The following is an 8,415-nucleotide window of genomic DNA, read 5'->3' as shown; positions in this document are numbered from 1 at the left end:
CATTTCTGCCCATTGTAAAGAGTTCTGATCACTTCAGCAATTCGCTGCATGTCCAACTGAAGCTCAAACTGCGCTCCATCTATGGCTTTGATCCATTCAGAAGTGTTAAGCATTTTATTTAGTTGATCTCTTCTTCCCACATACACTCACACACTCACACATACACACTCACACACACATACACACTCACATCCAATCAAATACACCCACGCACACACATGTATGCACCCACACATACACATACACTCACACTCAAACACACACATACACACTCACACACACATACACCTCAAACACACACATACACACTCACACACACATACACCTCAAACACACGCATGTACAACAACTTGCACTCATATAAACTCTCATGTGAAGCATAGAAACTCTTATGTACACTCAAACACACACATGCACACACATACACCCACACATACACAAATGCGCACACAGAACCTCCCCTCTCCCTCCACCCTATCCGAGAGCAAACACTCCAGCGAAAGTACAAACAGATTGAAGAGTCGCATTACACAAAAGGCAAACCGACCCTTGTCTTGCATGGTGAAGGGTTAATAGCTCTAAATCTAGTTTCTACAATATCTGTGGCTGAATTAACAACCTTTGCAGCATAAAGCTTTCCACAGATTAGCCATTGCGACCATTTCTGTTTTTGTCTGGTGTAATTCTGCCTTTGTAAGTGAATGGTGGACACTGTTATGTGCCCTGTCTGTGCGAGTCTCCTTTCCCAACACAAGCTCTTAATAATTACCTCATCATCATCAATGACAGCTTTGGTCGCTGAGTCCTGCTTGCCGGGCATTAGCAATTGAATGGAAAGCCTTCGTACTGTATATTAATTTAATCTTTCATGTTTAAATCAGCCAGATGGGCTATTATTTCTGCTTCTGTCTGACGAAGCCCAAAAGTTTCCTGTCAGGGGATTGTGAAGGGCGGTGCGGAGCAGGGGGTGTGGGGGGGGGGCTTGTCTCGAAGGTGACTGGACCGCATTTTAATTGTAATTTTATTGTCTACTCGCAACTCCCATCTGAAAACCCCCCATTTCTGTGCCCTCCACATCCCATCTCATTCCCCCCGCAATCCCCTGCCTTCCCTCCCCAACTCCGAGCTATTACCATTGAGTCTGAATTTCACTGCTGCACAGACACACTGTAAGTTCCATCAACTAAACGCAATTATCTGCTAATAATAATAATACTCCTTGCATTTTGATACAGCACTTTATCACGTCGTTGACACCAACAACAACTTGCATTTATACAGCGCCTTTCACGCAGGAGATAGCATCCCAGAGCGCTTCAGAATATACGGTAAAGTGAATTGACTATATTTTGTGGGCGAAACGCGGCAGCCAATTGCACACAGCAGCGTCCCACAAACAGTCGTGGATTGAGTGACCAAATTATTATTGTCTTTGAGGGATTATTACCCCTGGAAAGCGATCCGCCAATCGACTAACTACCGGGTTCCTACTTACTGCTAGGTAATCAGAAGAGTGTGGCGTAAGGAAACTTGCCTAAGGTTTCGCCCTGTCCGGGAATCGAACCCGGGTCCTCTCGCTTGCCAGGCGAGTGCTCTAACCACTGAGCCACAGGACTCCACAGCCCTGTGGTGTATTGGTTAGTGCTCCACGTTGTGCAGTTACTCCCTTGATACTGGCCGCACTAACACAAATCACATCTGTGACAGCCTGCTTCGCTCGGTAGCACTCTCACCTCTGAGTCAGAAGGTTGTGAGTTTAAGCTCCCAGGCCGGGCCTTGGAATCACATCGTCTAAGCTGACACTCCAATGCAATGCTGGGGGGATGTTGCATTGTCAGAGGTGCCGTTCTTCGGATGAGACGTTAAGATCCTCTCTGCCTGTTCAGGTGGACATTAAAGATCCCACAACCCTATTCAAAAAGAGAAGGGAGATTCCTTCTCCTGGCGTCCTGACCAACAATCCCCCAAATAAGATTGATCTCTTACTTCATGGCTGTTTGTGGGGACGTCGCTGTGTACAAATTGGCTGCACTTTTCCTCCATTTTTGCAGTAAAATCTGTACAGAGCATTACTAAGTTTCGATAGCACGATAAGACTCTGTGCGCTATCGTCCACAAAATGCACAGTCAATCCACTTCACAGTATATCTCTTCAAGACGTCTCAACGACGTGATAAGGCGCTATTTCAAACACAAGGATTATTAATATTAAGATATCAGCTAATGCAAGGATAATTATATTAAGCCCTTTTACAGTGCCTCTTGCATTTTGCTGACTGTCTGAAAGACATCGACAATAAAAATGATGTGCCCACTGTGGGAATGTGCAAATGGCAGTTTGTTCCTGTGTGATGAATTTCATTATTTTCTGATTAAGTCTTTATGACGGATTCATCGAGTGCAGCAATGAGAATGGATTCAGGCCAGAAAATACCAGCAAAACAGAGCATCCAGCCAAAACACAACACCCTCGCATTATACTTTGCTCAGCTAAGTTAACTCAATGAAGGGGTGAAAGCTTAAGCAAGTTTCCTTGCTCCACACGCCTCTGTTTACCTGGCAGTAAGTCGATTAGACCAGCTACTGGTCTCTTCAGTCTTGAGAGAAGACGACTCAGAGAGGATGTCCTCGAGAGGTACAACTTTCAATAGAATTGAAAAAGTAAACGCAGATCAATACTTTAAGCTGCACTAAGACAGCAGAACAAGAGGACACAGGTTTAGAGCTGTAAAGGGCAATCTCAGGACAGACATAAGGAAGTTTTCTTTTACTCGGATGGTAATTAATAACTGGATCAGGTTCCCAAGAAGGGTCTTTAGGTCACGACACTGAGACTCATTTAAAAAATAGCTTGATGTCGGGATGGGAGGATGGGGGGGATAGGAGGATGAACTGTCTGGAAGGATGAGACCAAATGGGCCCAACGATCTTCTTCATCCAAACCAATCTGTCTGCCAAGCTTCCCGCTGCTTGTCCAGCTTGGACCACACTAACAGGGCGCTGGACAGTGAGGATTTGGACCTGAGAGGGTGGGCGGGGTTGGGATCAGGGAGGGTGGAGGGCAAGTTGGGTAGGGTGGTGAGGAGGGTGGCCGAAGGCACAGTCGAAGAAGAGGGTCTTGAGACATGTCTTGAAGGAGGCAAAGAAGGGGGTGAGGCGAAGGGACTGTGGGATGGAGTCCAACGAGAAGGAGCAGAGAGGAGAAGATCACCAATGACTGCCGATGACTTGTGTAAAGCATGTGAGATGTTTCTATGTGTTCAGGATTGCACTCTGCTGGGATTACGGTGGGGGGGGGGGGGGGGTGGGGTTGAGAAGGAGGTACCCCTGCCCAGTTTGGAGATGTGCCCATGCCAGGAGAGTTGAGTTGGACTGCATTCAGACATCAGAAATATGCTTATAGCCAGAGGCAAGTCCCTCAATCATTACCAATGGCTCCATTTCAAACATCCATAGAGAATGTTTGCTCAGAGGGAGAGGAGGTGGGTGGATGGGAGGGAAGTGAGGGAGAGAGGGGACGGAGGAGGGAAGAGGGTGTTGGGGGGGGGGTGTGGTTTGCAGGAAGGGAGAGGCAGAAGGAAAGAGAAATGGAAAAATGGAATAGAGCGAACAGGAAAAAACCTGGTACACAAAACACCTCGGCCGAATTATGAGGGGCGTGAAATGTGGAAACGAAAAATAATCCATTTCTAAACACAAACAGGAAAGGCTTTAATAAAACATATATTTGACTCAGGATCTTTTATTAGAGCATTCTCCGACTGCAACTTGGCAGTCACTGACCAGCCTGCTCCGCATTAAAATCTGGAATGACTTCAGAATACATTATGCTCGGACAGAGACTTTTAATTTTACTTTGAGGATTGCAATTACTACAATCAAAGCAAACATTTACCCACATAGCAAAAATATTACCCTCTTATAGATATTAAGTAAACTCGTTAGCTTGGCTCAGTCGGTAACACTCGGGACTAGGAACTCATGTAGTCTAGACCAGGTTGACCCAAATCACAGTCACCTCTGGCTCCCGTCCAACCCACCCCCCACCCCCCCTCCATTTCATCTGGCCCACCCCCCTCCTTCCATAACCTGTAAATGTTATGTTATATTTCTGGAAGGGAAACACAAAATAATATTGCTGATATGCGGCCAGCAGATATTTCTCAAATAGGGCAAATTTGGACCACCCTGATTTCAGCCACTTTTTAAGCGCTCTGAGACGCTATCCTGCGTGGAGGGGGCTATATAAGTGCAAGTTGTTGTTGGTGGTGATCTTGGCTGACTCCAAAGCAGGGGCTGGATTGTTAGAGGTGCTATCCTTCAGATTAGATGTTAAAACCAAAGTCCTTTCTCCCTTTTTAGGTGGTCGCTAAAGATCCTGTGATACTGTTTCAAAAGAGAGGGTTTTTTTTCCTTGTGCCTTGGCCAACAATCCCCGAATAGGATTATTCGTGGCTGTTTGCTTGCTGTGCTATTCTACGCTTCGACGTCATAAAATGCTGAATCGAATGTAAGGATTATTGGTATTTATATACATATAAACCTTGTCAATGAATTAGAAATTCCACTGCCCATGCCTCATCCGTGCTAAACTCCGCACCCTCATCGCCCCAGTCCTTGCCAGGCTCCACTGGCTCCCTGTTGCAGAACGAATCGAGTTCAAGATCCTCTCACTCACGTACAAATCACTTTGCGCTCTGGAACTTCTCTCTGACCTGCTCACACGCTGCTCCACCATCGGCGGCCATGCTTTCAGCCGCTACGCCCCGAGACTCTGGAACTTTCTGACTGAATCCTTCTGCCTTGCCCCCTTCAGATCACCCAAAGGATCGAGTTCAAGATCCTTGTCCTCACCATTAATTCCTTCCAAGGTCGTGCTCCTCCTTCCCTCTGCGACCTATTAAAACTTCACCAACCTGTACACTCCACATCCCCCACCCTGCCTGCTCCAGTATCGGCAGTCAGGCCATCAGACTTTCTGCCCCCACCTCCATCCTGGAGCCCCTCTGCCTAGCCCTACTTTCTGACCTCCTTCAAGGCGCATCTCAACACCTTTCTTTTCAACCTTGCTTTCTGTCAACTTCCTCCCACCCCCACCTTGCCCTCCATCCCTCTCTGATCCCAACTTCCCACTCGGGTGAAACCCCTTATTGTCCAGCGCTTTAAGACGTCCTCCCAATGTGAAAGGCTATTACCAGTTTATGGTTATTAAGTAAATTTGTTAGCTTGGCTCAGTCGGTAACAATCGGGACTTGGAACTCATATAGTCTAGGCCAGTTTGACCCAAGTTGCAACCACATCTGGCTCCCCTCCAAACCCTGCCCCCCCCTCCATTTCATCTGGCCCACCCCCTCGCTCTATAAATGCAATTTGTTGTGGTGGTTGTTGTTTGTTAGTCTGAGGCTCGTGGAGGGAACAGTTGGGAAGTTCAGCAAGCACCCGATTGAGCTGAATTACTGAACACCGCCCACCATCGCTGGGATTAATCAATGAGTCAGAACGTTGTGGTTTGAAGCCCCCCGCAATGGACTTTGGGTTCACCATCTAGGTCCCCACGAAGTGGTGCTGCTGTGAATCATCGAATAGACAAAAGGAGAGAGCGATAGAACTCAGTTGGTTTTGAGTCAAATTGAAAACAAAGCCAGATGCAGGAAGTATTTTGAAATAAAAATATAAGTATCAAATGTTTGAATTGCGCTAAATATCACTTGTTTTTATTGAGTGTGCGCGAGACTCCAACTAATAGCAATTGACTGGTTTGCAAATGCCTGTTCTAGGTCGACCCTCCAGTGCAGTGTTAGGGGGAGAGCAGCATTGGAGCATGATTGAAGAGATAGGTGTTTAGGCTGGGAGGGAGAGGGCAAGGCGGAGGGAATCCAGGATGGGGTTCAATAGAGTGGGGGTCAGGCACAGACAAGTGGCTCTTGGGTTTAATCTCATCCAAGCTGACGAGACTCCAGCAGTTACCCCAACGTACACTCTGGGGTCCCCAAGCCTTGGCTCTTGCCAACCTGCACCTAATAATCTCCAGATTTAGGTAACCAGGATGCATCCCTCCAGAGAGAGAGAGAGAGAGAGAGAGCGCATTCCATTCCAACAATCTGTCTCTGGGATTTCCATGTGTAGATGGGAGGCCTGGAATTCTCAGCTTGGTTTGGAGACTCTCAAGCATGTTGATGGGTTTCCGCCTGTGTCAGACACCCGGTTGACCCCCCACCCAAAAACGAACAGAAATGGTGCTATGCTTCCAGTGGTGCGAAAGCCATTGGGAGATCAGATATTTGCGAAATTAAAAGTATGGAGCTGTGTTGTACGTAATTGAAACAAAAGGGGCTGAAGTCTCGTTAGTTGTTGCCGAGACCATTTCTAAAACACTTTTAACTCTGAGGCCAAAGCTCCAGTATAACAAACCACTTGCCTCTTCGAGCTGTCTTTGTGTGGACGATTAGATCTGCACAGAAATCAGTAAAAAAAAACTTAACAGCCCAGACTTAATGTTTGAATGAACCTCTTTATAAAACTGGAATTTTCTCCGCCCCTCCTGATCCCAACCCCCAGCTCGGGTGCAAATCCTTGGCAGACCAGCACCTTAGGACTTCCTCGCAACGTGAAAGGCTCTATATAAATGTAATTTGTTGCTGTTGTTAGCGATGTATGTACTTTTAACAAAAATTCAACGCCGGAGCATGCTGCCAGCCTGGCTCAGTTGGCAGCGTTCTTGTCTCTGAGTCAGAAGGTTGTGGGTTCAAGCCCCCAGGGACTTTGGGTTCACATATTCTAAGCTGATACTAATGCAGCGCTGGGGGATTGTTGCATTGTCGGAGGTGCCATCGTTTAGATGAGACGTTAAACTAAGTTTGTTTGCTCAGGTGGACATTAATGTCCCACAAACAGCGGTAAATAAAGTGAGTGATCAATCTTATCTGGGGGATTGTTGGCCAGAGAAAAGGTGCCATGTGATCTTTAACCTGAACAGGCAGTACCTCGGTTCAAACGTCTCATTCGAAGGACGTCACCTCCAGCAATTAGATACTTCCTCCAGCACTGCACGGCAATAACAGCCTCACCCACCTCTAGCTCCCCGCGAGCTCCTTCAACCCAGCCGACATTCAGATAAATGCTGGCTCGTTTCACCTCCCCCCCACCCTCCACAGCTGATACACCATCAACGGACGGGGTTTCAGCCATTCTGCCCACGCCACATTCCCTGGAATATTACTAATATTCCTTACATTTGACTGAGCGACCTTCCTATTGGGAGGATGTCCCAAAGCACAACAACAGGATGGAATTTTCAATCATGTACGGTGTGTTCGCAAAGTCCTGTTAAACTCATGTGTTTTTTTCCTACAGTGCATTGACCAACAACTGGAACATGTGGAAGAATGACGATAATTGTATTTAGAAGTACTTATTTGTACTCAGTGTTTAGCTGTATTCAGACATCCAGAGGATCGGTGTGTGTGACTGAGCGCCATCATTTTCACGGCAGATAATGATCTGTCGCCATGTTTGTTGCCACATTTTCTATAACGTGGATGGAGTCAGTGAGGAGGAAGTAACTGGTGTCGGACATTGTTACACTCGACTTATCTGTAACAGAAAATAAACAACAACTTGTATTTATATCGCGCCCTCATGCAGTTTAGCATCCCGGAGCGCTTGTACATACAAATACATTGTAACATGAAAAAAAACACAGTGGGGGTTGTGGTGGTGGGGGTTGCGGGGTAGTTGGGAGTTGGGGGGTTGGGGGGTAACAGGACTTTGTGAACACCCTGAACTTTTTTTTTATTCGTCTATTTATTCATTTGTTTGGATTGTTTGTTCATTTACTCATTGTTTAGTTCCCAAATCTCACTTCACATGTAATCAATTAGCACAGTGTTATGTCCCCAACTCCAATCCCCGTAAACCAGAGAGTGTGATTGTCTGAGATCCGAATCAGCTGATTTAACACAATCCTCAATGCATTGGGGGGCGGGTGGGAGGAGAGTTAACCACAGAGCAGAACAAACTCAGATCATGATTATTTTTCCCCCGAGCAGCGAGCAATTACTCAATCGCGGACCTCATAAAGTTTGACGGAGTGGCTCCTGATTTCAATCTAACAGTCATTAAAACGCTGGATTGTCTGTCTGCACTCATAAGCAGCCTACTCTCCCAGATAAAGGATTTGGTCACCTTTTGGCCATCAACCAAATAGGCTGGACTCCCCCAGAGCCTTGGCTCCTGCCAACTTGTGCCTAGTACTCTCTGGAATTGAGGAAGTAGGATGGTCCCTCCAGGGAGGGAGAGAGCGAGAGCGAGAGAGCGCATTTCATTCCAACACCCCATCTCCGGGATTTCCGTGTGTAGGCGTAATGAAATCTCACGTTCCGTTCACAAGATGCTACAGTTACTTGGTTACTTTGG

General features: G+C 46.7%; 1 non-coding gene across 1 annotated transcript; it reads right to left on the bottom strand.

Annotated features, from left to right (window-relative positions):
* Window positions 1–1,542: 1,542 nt before the first annotated feature.
* Window positions 1,543–1,616, bottom strand: trnaa-ggc. Its single transcript has one exon. It is a non-coding gene; the product is annotated as a tRNA-Ala (tRNA).
* Window positions 1,617–8,415: the final 6,799 nt, after the last annotated feature.

Source organism: Callorhinchus milii, unplaced genomic scaffold (assembly GCF_018977255.1).
Source record: "Callorhinchus milii isolate IMCB2004 unplaced genomic scaffold, IMCB_Cmil_1.0 Scaffold4, whole genome shotgun sequence".
NCBI classification, from domain to species: domain Eukaryota; kingdom Metazoa; phylum Chordata; class Chondrichthyes; order Chimaeriformes; family Callorhinchidae; genus Callorhinchus; species Callorhinchus milii.
This window is presented reverse-complemented; position numbering and strand designations above follow the sequence as displayed.